The 14,352-nt window shown below is 35.3% G+C and overlaps 1 protein-coding gene and 1 non-coding gene across 7 annotated transcripts in view; one reads left to right on the top strand and one right to left on the bottom strand.

Moving 5' to 3' along the window:
* The window catches only part of ERBB4 (erb-b2 receptor tyrosine kinase 4), a 1,279,207-nt gene that overhangs the window by 519,347 nt on the left and 745,508 nt on the right, over nt 1-14,352 (top strand). The gene's annotated exons all lie outside the window — the stretch shown is intronic.
* Nucleotides 2,762-2,853, bottom strand: LOC112583117. Its single transcript, XR_003107464.1, has one exon. It is a non-coding gene; the product is annotated as a small nucleolar RNA SNORA17 (small nucleolar RNA).

Here is a 14,352-nt window from a genome sequence, read left to right as displayed (position 1 = left end):
TCCAAGGGACTCTTTTTTTGTTGTTGTTATTTTATTTTATTTTTTTTTGTTATTTTATTTTTTTAATTTAATTTAATTTTATTTTTAAACTTTACATACCAAGGGACTCTTAAGAGTCTTCTCCAACACCACAGTTCAAAAGCATCTTGGACAGTTCTTTGGCACTCAGCCTTCTTTATGGTCCAACATTCACATCTATACATGACCACTGGAAAAACCATAGCCTGACTAGATGGACCTTTGTTGGCAAAATAATATCTATGCTTTTTAATATGCTGTCTAGGTTGGTCATAACTTTCCTTCCAAGGAGTAGGCATCTTTTAGTTTGTTGGCTGCAGTCACCATCTGCAGTGATTTTGGAACACACAAAAAATAAAGTCAGCTACTGTTTCCACATCTATTTGCCTTGAAGTGATGAGGCCAGATGCCGTGATCTTAGTTTTCTGAATGTTGAGCTTTAAGCCAACTTTTTCAGTCTCCTCTTTCACTTTCATCAAGAGGCTTTTTAGTTCTTCTTCACTTTCTGCCATAATGGTGGTGTCATCTGCATATCTGAGGTTATTGATATTTCTCCCAGCAGTCTTGATTCCAGCTTGTTCTTCCTCCAGCCCAGCATTTCTCATAATGTACTCTGCGTATAAGTTAAATAAGCAGGGTGACAATATAAAGCCTTGACGTACTCCTTTTCCTATTTGGAAGCAGTCTGCTATTCCATGTCAAGTTCTAACTGTTTCTTCCTGACCTGCACACAGGTTTCTCAAGTACTTAATAAGTGAAAGCCAAAATGTTATGTCTTTATTTTGTTATTACTTGAGACCTTTCTTGAACATAGTTTTCCATTGGGTTGTACCCTATTTTGAGAGTATATGTTCTAAAAGTTCTGTTGCCTCCTTTCTGGAATGAAATGAAGTATAGAGGGATTTTTCATATGGGGGAAGTTAAGAGAAAAACTACTTAACTCCATATTTCCTCAAACTGAACGGAACAAGCATGTTAATTAAGCTTGAATTTGTCTTAATAGAGTTTACCTTTGTTTCTCAGATGACTAATTTTATTGTACACTAATATCCTAAAAATCATATCCACTGAAAAGAAAACTTCATTCAACATTTATAAACTAGTCAATTATTCAGTCAACATGTGTAACTTACAGTGCTACTCATGGAGGGATACAATAGTAAGCAAATCAGATTGATATTAGTTAAAACTCTATAATTTAAATGTATTTAAAAATTATCTTCCTGTAAAAAATAGTTGTTATTAGCCTCACTGCCTCATGAATCATTACTTCCTGATCTATTAAGAGGCACATAGATGAGAAAAATTGGAAAGGGTCTTACCTCTTCAATCCCTTGCCTCACCTGCTTTTGCTAGTGTGAACTTGATTGTTAACACAGCAGTTATAAACACTCATATAATTCCCATCTTCAGGGGCCAAAGTCTTACCTTTTTAAGTCTTTAAATTTTAATTTCTGAGTACTGAGCAAGAGCAGTATTAAATTTATCAGTGCAATAGCTAACCTAAATAAGACTTTAATTTCATGTGAAATGTCTCTCTGTCCCTGTTCTACAACTCAAATAACTATGTAGAATTCTCGAACAGTGTTTAACATTTAAATTTAACATGTTTTTCACAAAATGTGTAAATATTATGTACATACAATGATCATAATCAGACATGTTTAGGAAAAACAATTTGTTTCCCCTTAGATATCACTAATAGCTCTCTGCTTGTGATCTAGACTTGTAATCATTTTTCCAAGGTTACAGAGGTTCCTTAAATGAAAGGAAACTTAAAAGAACATCACATGTGAGACCTTCATAGAGTTCACTGGGAAGAATGAGCCTTTACTTGCCAATGTTTTTTATTAAAAAGAGTGAGACCACTGTCCTGAGTGCTGAGTTAATCAGTTAGTAAGTTTTACTTCACTTCATTGACTCTTAAAAGATGCTTTAATTTTTTTTCTTATTATAAAATAAATCATTTATTTTAAAAAAATGAACAAAAAGATAAAAATCATTTAAAATCATATAATCTCCCAATATAAAATTAGCTAATGTTAACTTTTTTACATTTTTCTATGTATATACAAATAGACATGATAGTATTTTTCAATTTTAAACAATTTTTGGTGCAATATTTTTCTGAACTCCTTGCCCATTTCACCTTTCAGCCAACCTATTGGTTCTCAACCTGGAAGAGTATCTCATCCTACTAAGGAGTGTGTAAAAGTGTGTAGAAGCATTTAGTGGTGGTGATGGAAGGACAGTTATTACAACACTGAAGTAAATTGACTCCATATCAATTCCTGATAATTCCTTCAAGTTCCATTATATGAATCTCTACGAAAAAAATCAGTGAAGTAGGGATGTGAATAATGGTCTAATCATCTGAGATTTTAGTGTTCTTTCTTGTAGAATAAGGGCTCAAAATGAAACTTAACTTTAGGTTAAGATAGCTTCAGTTTGTTGCAAAAAAAATGAAATTATATGTCTTCCATATGTGAGTTTTGGGAAGAGATTTGTACCTGTCACATCAATCAACCTTAATCTCTCTCTCTACATTGTTACCTCTTTCCAGCTCTTCTGCTTGCTCCTCCCTCTCTCTCACCCTAAAAAGAAATGCAATTATATTTTGCATTTTGTTTTTCCTTCTTTCAGACACTCAATATTTTGGACACAGATGTCTTTGTTAATTTTGGGGAAAGTGTTAGTTATGAACGCATACGGGGAACTGAGGCAGCTTTTCTTTTTTCCTGGTGATGTCCAGCTACAAACCATTCTTGGTGCCCACTATTCTGAGCACTGAGCATAGTGCTGGGTTCCTCTCTGCCCCAACATCCTGGGGGCAGCAGGTCTGCCACACCTCTGGTGCCAGAAAGTCTGACATCTGCAGGGCAGCTGAGTAACTGCTTTTAAAGTAGACTTAAATAATCATATCAAAAAGGGTAGGTGTGACCAAGACTATATCAGATAGAATATAATTGATTGGGGGGTGTGGTCAGAGAAAAGAAGCATTGCATATACAATCATATTAGTTTACATTAACAGCTGGCGAGAATCATCAAATACTGTGGAGAAAAGGAACAGAGGAAAAAAACAAAATCTCAAGAGGCAGTGTTACTTTTAATAAACCGTTGTTTTATTTTCAGTCATTTGGGATACTGGCAAAGGCATTGTGCCTTCATGGGAACATCTCTGCAAAACATGTGGGGTGGACAGATACCAAAAGATTTAAATCAGAATCTCTGGGGCAGAATGGCCTGTGCATCAATATTTTATTTTGTGGTTAAGCTCCAAATATGATTACAATGTACATTCAAGATTGGAAACTGTGGACCAAACGTGTCTAGATGAGCACTCAGGTTAACTTCTTAGTCCTTCGGGAGTCCAAGGGAATGGGACCAGCTTTCAAGACTGGGTACTTCTATATACTAGCCTAACTGAACTCACTGCCAAGAAAGCTCCAGGTTAACTACAGAGGCTGTTTCACATTTTGACATTGGAAACATAGGAAACATTAGAGTAGTGGAAGTTTCTAACTTAGGAGTAAGGAACAAACATATTATTAAAATTGTTGCAAGTGAACGAGATTTCCAGAAATATAGTATAAGTAAATAAATAACTGATGTAATAACAGGAATTTCAAATAATGGGTTTAATATTTTATGATTCTCCTTTTAAACTACATCACATTTTATGTAAGTTTCTTAAAGGGTAGTGTCTTTAATACTCATAGAGAAGATTTCATGGTTTATTTTCAGAAGAGTAAATTAAGGTGCCACCACTTCTCTGAGCATGTTTTGACCAGCCATGTGTTCTAATGATGCCATTCATCTGATGTGGCTTTCCAAGATATAGACAGGTACAGATAGAGCTAACACATCTGACCAGAAAAGGCAGAAACTCAGGGATCACACTTTTGTGGGGATAGTTAAAGCTTTATGGAAGTTTCAAACACAGAACTCTTACTGGGTTGCTCCAAGTGACTTGTTCTTCTCAAGGAAACAGATTTCAAAACAGTTAAAATACTCAGTAGACACAAACTACACAAGATTCATCTCTTACATAATGAGGGTGAAACAAACTAACAAAAAGCTAAAGATGATATTCCCCAAACTTTAAAATGATCATTTCATCCAGGAAGACTAAAATAATTGTTGGAATTTTTCTTCCTTTTAGTGTAAAATGAAATCCCCCGAAATCTATTTCATTAGTATAGTTCAACTTCATAATTTCAAATTCATATAATTTACATTTTATGAGGTCACTCAGAAAAGTAGGGCTGTTTTAATATATAAAATGTGAAATCAGGTTGACATTTGTATGCCCCCTTTTTCAGCTATGTTGTTGTTCAGTTGCTAAGTTGTCTGACTCTTTGTGACCCCATGGACGGCAGCACACCAAGCTTCCCTGTCCTTCACCATCTCCTGGAGTTTGCTCAAACTCATGTCCATTGAGTTGGTGATGCTATCTAATAATCTCATCCTCACTGCCCCCTTCTCCTTTTGCCTTCAATCTTTTCCAGCATCAGGGTCTTTTCCAGTGAATTGTCTCTTATCATTAGGTAGCCTAAGTATGGCTTTACTGAGTATTTATTGAGCCAAATTATTTCAGCTTTATTGAGATATAATTGACAAATAATTTGTATATTCCTCTATTAGTTTCTAATTTATTTGTCTATTCATTTTTCTTTTCCAACAATTGGCAAAATTAATACTCATGTGGACTGGTAGTAGCAAATGGTGACCAATATTATTATTATTATTTTATGCTTTCCATAAAAATCGTTAACTTGGTATCACAAATCCTGTTGGCCTCTTGTTACTTAACATAATCCTGAGTTATAGTAATAACTAATTATTTTCTTTCTATTTTAAACCAAGATACGTACAACATATAAAAAATAAATATGGTTTATTCATTTGTCTAAGCATCAGATCTTTGTTAAGTTCTTCCCAGGTGTCTCAGCATAAAGTATCTGTCTGCCAATGCAGGAGACACAAGAGACATGGTTTCAATCCCTGGATTGGTAAGATCCCCTGGAGGAGGAAATGGAAACCCACTTCAATGAAAATTCCATGGACAGGAGAGCCTGGTGGGCTACATGCATGGGATTATAAAGAGTCAGACACAACTGAGCGACTGAACACACACACGCACACACACACACTTACTTTATACAAGCTATGAGGTATGCTGTTAGACACTGGGTTACAACAGTGACCACGGATGGGCCAAATCTCTGTTCAAAGGCAGCTCAAATTCGAGAATATGGGGAAGGAAATCAGAAAATACAGAAACAGATAATGATGGGTAAACAGGAAAAAGCTTATAGCCAGAATTTCTATGCAAAGAATTAAAATGTAAGGGATAGAGGTTTAATGTGTCTAGAAAATTATATTGTGGGGTCAGGAAAGGACTCCGGGAGAAGGTGACATTTAATATGCAACCTAAATAATTAGAAGAAGCCAGCTTTTTGAAAATCAGAAGAAATTTCACCCAGAGGGATGTTAACATAACAGCTCTTGTGAAGGCCTTAAACCAGGTGAAGCTTGGCGTAGAGCTATAGAGGTGAACAAGGACAAAATTGATTTGTGTGTGGAATTTATAACACAAATGACAGAGACCTTAGGATATTGTAGCAGGAAAGAAAAATACTTGGAGTTTTGATGAAAAAAGATAATTCTGACTACTCTGAGTGGACCAAAGAGGGACAGGATGGGAGCACAGAGACAATTGCAATAGTTGGGAAAGATGGTGGTGACTCAGATGCATGGAATTATAATTATGAAAGAAATCTGTTCAAACATGTGTGAAACAAGAGAAACAAATTTGTAGCATGTTCTATGAAATCCTCCTCTACTAATTGGTTGACACTGACTGTATTAATTATCATTATCTGGAGCTTTGGATCAGATGAACAACTTAAATGTATATACTTATATACATATATATATATATATATATATATAGCCTTGAGAAAGCCTTGAGAAATTTAAGCAAGTTTAAAAAAATAATCATTTCACTTTCCTCATATGTAAAATGAGGGTCTTACATTATTAGATGACCTCCAAGATTATCTTCTAGTCTATATACTAACAACTGCAATAAAAGCTTAAAAACAGGAAAGAGAAACATGCAACATGGAGAAATTGGAGAATACTTTCCAAAACAGTGAGATTATTTGAACTTTGAAATGTAAGGGCCAGAAATATTTTTGTTTATGAAATAACATACAGAAAATAAGTCCTTCCATCCACCCTCCCTGTTACCCCTTTCCAACGAACTCCATCAGGAAATAAAGAAAAGTTGTATTATCTTGACCTTCTGATATGATGATTTTTTTTGTTAGATTGGTTGTTAAAGTCATTTAAACTTGAGTTATTTATTTTATCTAAAGAAAGGAGAAGGCGATGGCACCCCACTCCAGTACTCTTGCCTGGAAAATCCCATGGACCGAGGAGCCTGGTGGGCTGCAATCCATGGGGTCACTAAGAGTCGGACATGACTGAGTGACTTCACTTTCACTTTTCACTTTCATGCATTGGAGAAGGAAATGGCAACCCACTGCAGTATTCTTGTCTGGAGAATCCCAGGGATGGCGGAGCCTGGTGGGCTGCCGTTTATGGGGTCGCACAGAGTCGGACACGACTGAAGCGACTTAGCAGCAGCAGCAGCAGGAGAGAAAGGATGCACTTAATCTTAGGAAAATGAAAGCCTCATTTGAAATCAACATACTATATAGCACAAGATTGCTACAATAGAGAAAAATCTTTTAAAACCAAATCCACATTCTGGTGAGGATGACAACTAAGGAATCTAGCATTGAAGTGTAGAACTGTTTGCTTGTTCAGAAATTTCTTAGAAGGTATGACTCGGCTGCACTAAAAAGTTATTTGGATACCAGACCCCATATCTGCATCACCCCAAATCCATTAGAGAGCCCACAAAATACCATCTTCTTAAAAGATAATCTACAAAGTTCTAACAGTCAAATAATTTTACATTTGCATCATTAATTGCATTATTTTCAGACTTAGAATTCCAAGAATTCTAAGTTTTTTTTTTTTTTTTCTTTTGCACACCATATTTTCTAGGACATAGACATTTTTGTTGGGTCTGCAATAACCAAACTAATTTCTCATCATTAGTTCTTAATCGATATGCACTAGCAATGACTGCCTTCCTTGCATTACTTTATTCAAAGTATATACTTCAGTGAAGCTTGTACTTTGTAGAAATGGAATATTCTGTTTCTGTACTGTGTTGAACATAATAGCAAAGATATACCTGTTATTCTTTCAGTAATAAATTTAAATTGGAAGTTTCGTTTTAGTCTTTGTTTTTATATGGCAAATATCACACAAAATAGACATATTTGAATGATATTTGAAGTATGTAGCACAAATTCACTAAACTCAATGGGAAAATATTTCAAAATTATTTTTAGCAATTTCAAGAACTTTTTGTTTTAAAAATCATGTTTAAATATTCTTAGATAGATGTGTTTCCCTGAAAGGTGATTCCATAAGAAAGATAGGGGCTCTACAACAATTTTAGTTCTTTTTTAGAAGCTGTTCTATGACTATGAGAAATGAAAAGTCAGTATATTTTCAAACAAATATGCTTGCTTAAAAATAAAGGATTGTATCAAGAAAGAAGTGATATATATATATATATATATATATATATATATATATATATGTATACAGAAGATGAGATGGTTGGATGACATCGTTGACTCAATAAACATGAGTCTAAGCAAACTCCAGGAGATAGTGAAGGACAGGAAAGCCTCACGTGCTGCAGTCCATGGGGTTGCAAAGAGTCAGATATGATTGAGCGATTGAACAGCAACAACAGCATATATAATTATGACTGATTTGCAGTATTGTACAGCAGAAACCTACACAATATTGTTAAGCAATCATCCACCAATTAAAACAAATTAAAAAAATCTTGAAAAATTTTGTAATCAACCTGCTAATAATTCAGATATTTAAAGATATTTCTGCTAAGTATTTAGGCAATTCCTTTAAACTGTGTGTCTTTCATACTTCAGAAGTCAAAGTTCCTGATCATAACCACCACGTGTGTTGCTTCCTGGCTGGCTGTTGTGTTTCCTGAAGTGGAACAGAGAGAAGCAGGTAATTGTACCCTGAGACTCTTAGCCATCCCTCAGGAAATTGCCAGCCAGAGTTTGCATCTCATTTCTGCCATTCACCTATTCTGTGACATTTGCAAGTTTGCTGCATATCCAAGTCCCAGTTCCTTCATATGGTGATTTTGTATGATTTTTGGCTTCCCTGGCAGCTTAGTGATAAAGAATTCACCTGCAATGCTAGAGACACAAGTTTGATCCCTGGATCAGGAAGATCTCTTGGAGAAGGGACTGGCAGCCCACTCCAGTAATTCTTGCCTGGGACATCCCATGGACAAAGGAACCTGGTGGGTTACAGTCCATGGGGTCACAAAAGTATCAGACATGATTTAGCGACTAAACAACAGCAACAAGAAGTCAGTATTCTTGTGATAGTACCTAGGGTGGAATATGGATGAATATGATGTATCCTTTGCACAATTCAATGCTCCTTCCATAATAGTTTGTTTGGTACTACTGTGTAGTCTTTAAAATCCATGCGTTTCTTTGACAAACATAATCACCCCAGTCCTTTACTGTAATTTAGAATTTAATTTGTGCCCTGCTGTAAAATATGATGATACCTATAATAGAAAGAATCTGCTTATTAAAGTGTTCAAAAACTATCCAGTTCAATGACCCTTTGATGTTACTTTGTCCTTTATGCATTAAAGCTGTAAGATTTACTCTCCTTGATGGCCTTTCTCAATAGATTCTAACTGGATGAAGAAATATTCACTTGTTTCTGGCTCAGAGAAGAGAGAGCAGATATGTAGCAAAACAAGAACAAATATAAAGAATATTAGTAAGAAGAGGAATCCCAAATAATAATCCCGAATAATTTTTGAGCTCTTAGTGCCAAGCATTGTACCCAGCGCTTTACATACGTTATTTCATCTGACCCTCATAGCAGTTCTGTGAAGCTAGTGTTGTTTACTCTTCCTACTTAACAGAAGAAGAAACTGAATTTTAGAGGGGTTAAATAAATTGCCCAAGGTCACCAGCAAACGGTACAGCTAGGGTTCTAACTCTTTGCTGCTTTAAAAATGCATCTATAGCATCTTCCTTTAAAAATGTAGACTCTTATTAGAATTTTGCTCTTAGAAATATTGAATGCACCTAGCGTGTTTTATAGATGAGGAAAGTGAATGCAAGTGTCTAGACAGATCTAAGACTAGGAACCTTACCTCCTGGCCTCCTGTTTAGAACTGTTTTCAGTAGAGTGCAAATTTTCACCTTTTAAGCTGTTTGGACTTTGTAGAGTGCTGAGCTGCTGGAAGCATCACAGAGAAACCCAGCAGGGTGAGGATTGTTAATAGATTTGTTAAGCACTTACTACGTGCCAGGAACCATGATAGTGTGGTATAGAAACAAAGACTGATGACAAAATTATAGCTATAACGTGTAGTTAAGAAATTGATGGCTTTAGAAATGTGATTATAAATTGCATTTGTTAGCTTGCATAAATTTATATATACAGTCTACTCATGGTGGTAAATGTTTTTCTGGGTTTACTTGCTTTCTTTGTAGGAATATTCTTTAGTCTCTAAGCAATATAGGAAAAAGTATTGCAGACATTATTTCATGAAGTATATTTCAGTGATTACTTTTAGAGGAGGTGTTTGGGTATACATTAAAACTGTAAAAATCAGTATTCTTGCTTGTAGATATGTTTCCTGTGTAGAAGACTGTGGTCATAGCAATTGCCAGATGAGCTTTTTAAGTACCATTGCTCAGTATCATTGATGGACATTAACTGGTGAGGCATGCCATCCCTGGAGGATATAAATTGATGCTATTAGTTGAGGTAGATATCAAGGTTTAGGGGTAATGTCTCTGATGTGTTATATTTGAGACTGTTGAAAGCTTTCCAGTAGCCTTATCTAGAATGTTGAACAGTTTGTTTGATTCTTGGAGTCCAGGAGTCATATCTGTGGAAAAGTTATTATTCTATTCATGTATCAATACTTTGCCTCGGATTTAAAAAATCTCCTCCTATGATCTCTATGTGTCATTTGGTCATGACATCTCTTCTCAACATTTTTAACTTTGGAAAAGAAGGGCAACTGATTGCTTTGATTTTCGAGCATTGTCCCCTCTTTATCTGGGCATCGCAGGTGGTGTAATGGGAAGGAATCCACCTTCCAATTCAGGAGCTGCAGGGAGACATGGGTTTGATCCCTGAGTCAAGAAGATACCCTGAAGTAGGAAATGACAACCCATTCCAATATTCTTGCTGGAAAATTCTATGGACAGAGGACCCTGGAGGACCATAGTCCATTGGGGTCACAAAGAGTCAGACACGACTGAGGAAATGTGTACCTCTTTATTTTCCTACCTGTTTGAAGGCAATACAGTAATGCTAAAAACATATCAATTGGCATCATATTAAGACATTATTATAAGTGCTTTACATGTATAAGCTCTTTTGGTTATCACAAGTTTATAAGGAAAGTACAACTATCATTTTTCACATAATAAGTGCTCAGTAAGTATTAGATAATGATTGTTTTAATTTAAAATCATTTTTATTGCTATAGTTATAAAATATGCAAATGGATATACATGTAAATCATAGATTGTATGTATATTTGTCCAACTCTTTACAACCCTATGGACCATAGCCTGCCAGGCTCCTCTGTCCATGGTATTCTCCAAGCATGAATGCTTGAGTGAGTTGTCAGGGGATCTTCCCGACCCAAGAATTGAACCCTGGTCTCTTATGTCTCCTGTATTGCCAGGTCAATTCATTACCACTAGTGCCACCTGGGAAGCCAGTACATATATCAATATACGCTTATTACAATTATCTACTTATCTATTTGCAGAGAGAGAAAGGAACAAGAGTGGCACAAAAAAAAGAACAAATTATTAATAGTGGCTATATGTTTTTTCTTTTTCATTTATTTTTTTCTTTATTTGCCAGATTTTATGCAATAAATATGTATGCTTTTATTACTAGGAAATGAAAAACCTTTGTATTGTTTAAAGAGCAATGGCATCATTTGGTTTAGCCTTTTTGAACTATCTTAGTAACCATTGAAATGGCAAGGTACAAACTAAAAGATGTTGAAGATTCTTACACACAAACATATGGCCTTGCTTTATGAAATAAGAGCCCTCTGTGTGTCTCCACTGGGTTAAGTGCCACTTCCTTAAGCTGCTGTAACCCCACAGGCCTGTCTGCCTCACTACACGGATCACATCATGTTGCAATCACCTCTACATTTTTTTTTTTTTAATATTTTTCTCTCTCACTAGATCAGGGTATTCTGAAGGGTGGGAATTGTGCTTCGGTTATCTTTGCATTTGATGTAATATCTAGAACACAGTATTGTTGTTCAGAGCTGAGTTGTGTCTGACTCTTTGCCACCTCATGAACTGCAACACTTCAGGCTTCCCTGTCCTTCCCTCTCTCCTGGAGTTTGCTCAGATTCATGCCCATTAAGTCAGTGATGTTCTGCCACCCTCTTCTCCTCCTGCCTTCAATCTTTCCCAGCATCAGGGTCTTTTCCAATGATTTAGCTCTTTGCATCAGGTGGTCAAAATATTAGAGATTCAGCTTCAGCATTGGTCCTTCCAATGAATATTCAGAAATGATTTTCTTAGGGATGGCCTGATTTGCCCTCCTTGGAGTCCAAGGGACTCTCAAGAGTCTTCTCCAACACCACAGTTTGAAGGTATCAGTTCTTCAGTGCTCAGCCTTCTTTATGGTCCAACTCTCAACATCCATACAGGACGACTAGAAAAACCATGGCTTTGACTATATGGACTTTTATTGGCAAAGTGATGCCTTTGCTTTTTAATACTCTGTCTAGGTTTGCCATAGCTTTCATTCCAAGGAGCAAGTGTCTTTTAAGTTCATGGCTGAAGTCACCATCCACAGTGATTTGGTGCTGAATAATTGTTTTCAATTCAGAAATGTTCAAGAAATACAGAGGAAGTCCCTCTTTTTCCTTCTGAAATTCCTAGTGGGTGTAAAACTCTTTGGAATTGATCCACTGTCACCCAGAACAGACTTCCTTCCTTAGCATTCATCCAGTCCTTTCAATAATATGGCTTGCATACTCCTGTGATTGAAAACCACTGCTCTGAGACAGAATCCACTCTATGCCTACCTACCTGTATTTATTGGAAACGTTGTCTCTCCAGAGAATTAAATGTTTCCTAGTTAAGAAACAGAATAGTGAAGAAAAGATTGGGTTTCAGGGGCGGGAGAGAGATGCAGCCTCCTATTATGAAGGAAGACCTTGAGGAAGAAATTGTGAAGGCATATAGTATTTTTAAAGGACATTAATAAGATAAATTTCCTGAGAAAAGGGACTCACTCATCTCTTAAAATTCCCACTTCATTTTAATATATTTATATTCTTTATAGTTTTTCCTCTGGGGATGACCTACAGCTGTCAAAAATAAACATGTAAAAAAGATGACCTAAGCCCAGTTGTCTATTTCTCTGCTCTTCAGTCAGATGTCAGACTCTAGATACTACTGCCAACATGAAAGGGTCAGGAGTGAGCAGAAGGAGGTTGAGTAAATGTCTGATTGTCATCTATTATCAAAAAGCTTTTATTTTATCACCCATTTATATTCAGTGCTGAAAAGAACAAACTGTATAAATAAAGCCTTTTATCTCTGTGATTTCATGAAACAAAGACAATGCACATGTCAGAATACTTAAGCTAAGAATATACAACCTCTCATTAATGTAATATCCTGACCTTATGTAATTGCAAATGTATTATCTTATTTAATATTTTTTTTTAAACTTCTAGAAGGTAGAAAAGATAACATAGGCAGGATGTACTCCTTACCTGAAATTTAGTTTGGATGTTGAGAAAATGATATCATATATGTACCAAGAGGTGCATTTTACTAAATAAAACAAATCAAACAGGTAGAAAAGTTAGATATTATAGGTACGAAAAGATAAAGATGTGGTCAAGGAAGATAAGTGTTTATTCTATATACCCTACATGTTCATCCCTGTACCTTTTAACCTGTGACTTGCACAGCACTTCTACAGTTTTAAAAATGAGGAACATGAGACTCCAATTTTAAATAATTACCCAAATAATATCATTTATAGGTGGGGAGGCAGTACTCACACTTAAGACTTCATATTGTGCTCTTTCTACCATCTTTCTTCCCAATTAGAGAAGATAATATAAAAAAAAAGTTTATAATTGTGATATGGAATATATAAACATTTTTGAATAATTTCAAAACCAAGTGTGACTTCATTATTTATTATTTTTACATCCTTGTTCATGCCTATTTTCTCATTTAACACATTTGTGAATTGTTAGATTTATTATCTCCATTTTTTAAATAAGGATATTTGACCATACCTATATATATTTTGTAACTAGTAGAGCCAAGATTTAAACCTCAGTATTATATATTTAATTTTAAAATCACAGTGATTTTCACTAACATCTAACTTTTAATATACTTGCTCATGGACAATATGAATTGATTCTTCATTTATGCAGAAGTATTTCTGCAGTAAAAATCTAAATCAAATTTGTTCACAATAATATAGGCAATAGCGTTTTCTCTAGACCATAAATTTCTTTATTTGAGAACCTTAATAAAAGGGAAATTGCCCTATGTTAAGAAAATATTTATTTCCCTCTTGCAGATTTTCAGCCTATAGCTAGGTGTTACCCATTATAGCTTACTTGTGGCTCTCATATGTACTCTGTGGGTTAGCTCATTTAATTCATTTGTATAAGTAGAAAACTTTATTGCCCTTATAATTTTTGTGTCAGTGCTCTGAGTTCCCTCTAATTTGTTGAGTTGTCTGATAGAGGGGGATAAAGTGGAGTAAAGTAATAATCTTCTCATGGAAGTCATTTGTCTTCCTATTTATCTTTTCTTATATGTGTGTACAATCGACTCTCAATTATTTGCACGGATGAAGAGGGAGCACTGTGCCATGGATAATCCAAAAGTCATTTACAGAAGATTTACTTTCATGATTATCTTCTGTGTAGGAGATATTCCCTATATACACTCCAACTGCACTCAAGAGGGACATGAAGATCTATAAGTATGCTCAGGGTCAAAGGACAGTCAAGTTATTGTGATTTTTTTTTTCCTGTGAATGATTCATATAGAGAAAAATAGAGAATTCAATATGTAAAGTTACTCTATAAAGATACATGTTATCCTATTTGGAGTACCATTTTGAAAATCAGAATTTG

The sequence above is a fragment of the Bubalus bubalis genome, chromosome 2 (genome assembly GCF_019923935.1).
Source record: "Bubalus bubalis isolate 160015118507 breed Murrah chromosome 2, NDDB_SH_1, whole genome shotgun sequence".
NCBI classification, from domain to species: Eukaryota; Metazoa; Chordata; class Mammalia; order Artiodactyla; family Bovidae; genus Bubalus; species Bubalus bubalis.
The sequence above is the reverse complement of the archived record's forward strand: the minus strand, read 5'-3'. Positions and strand labels throughout refer to the sequence as shown.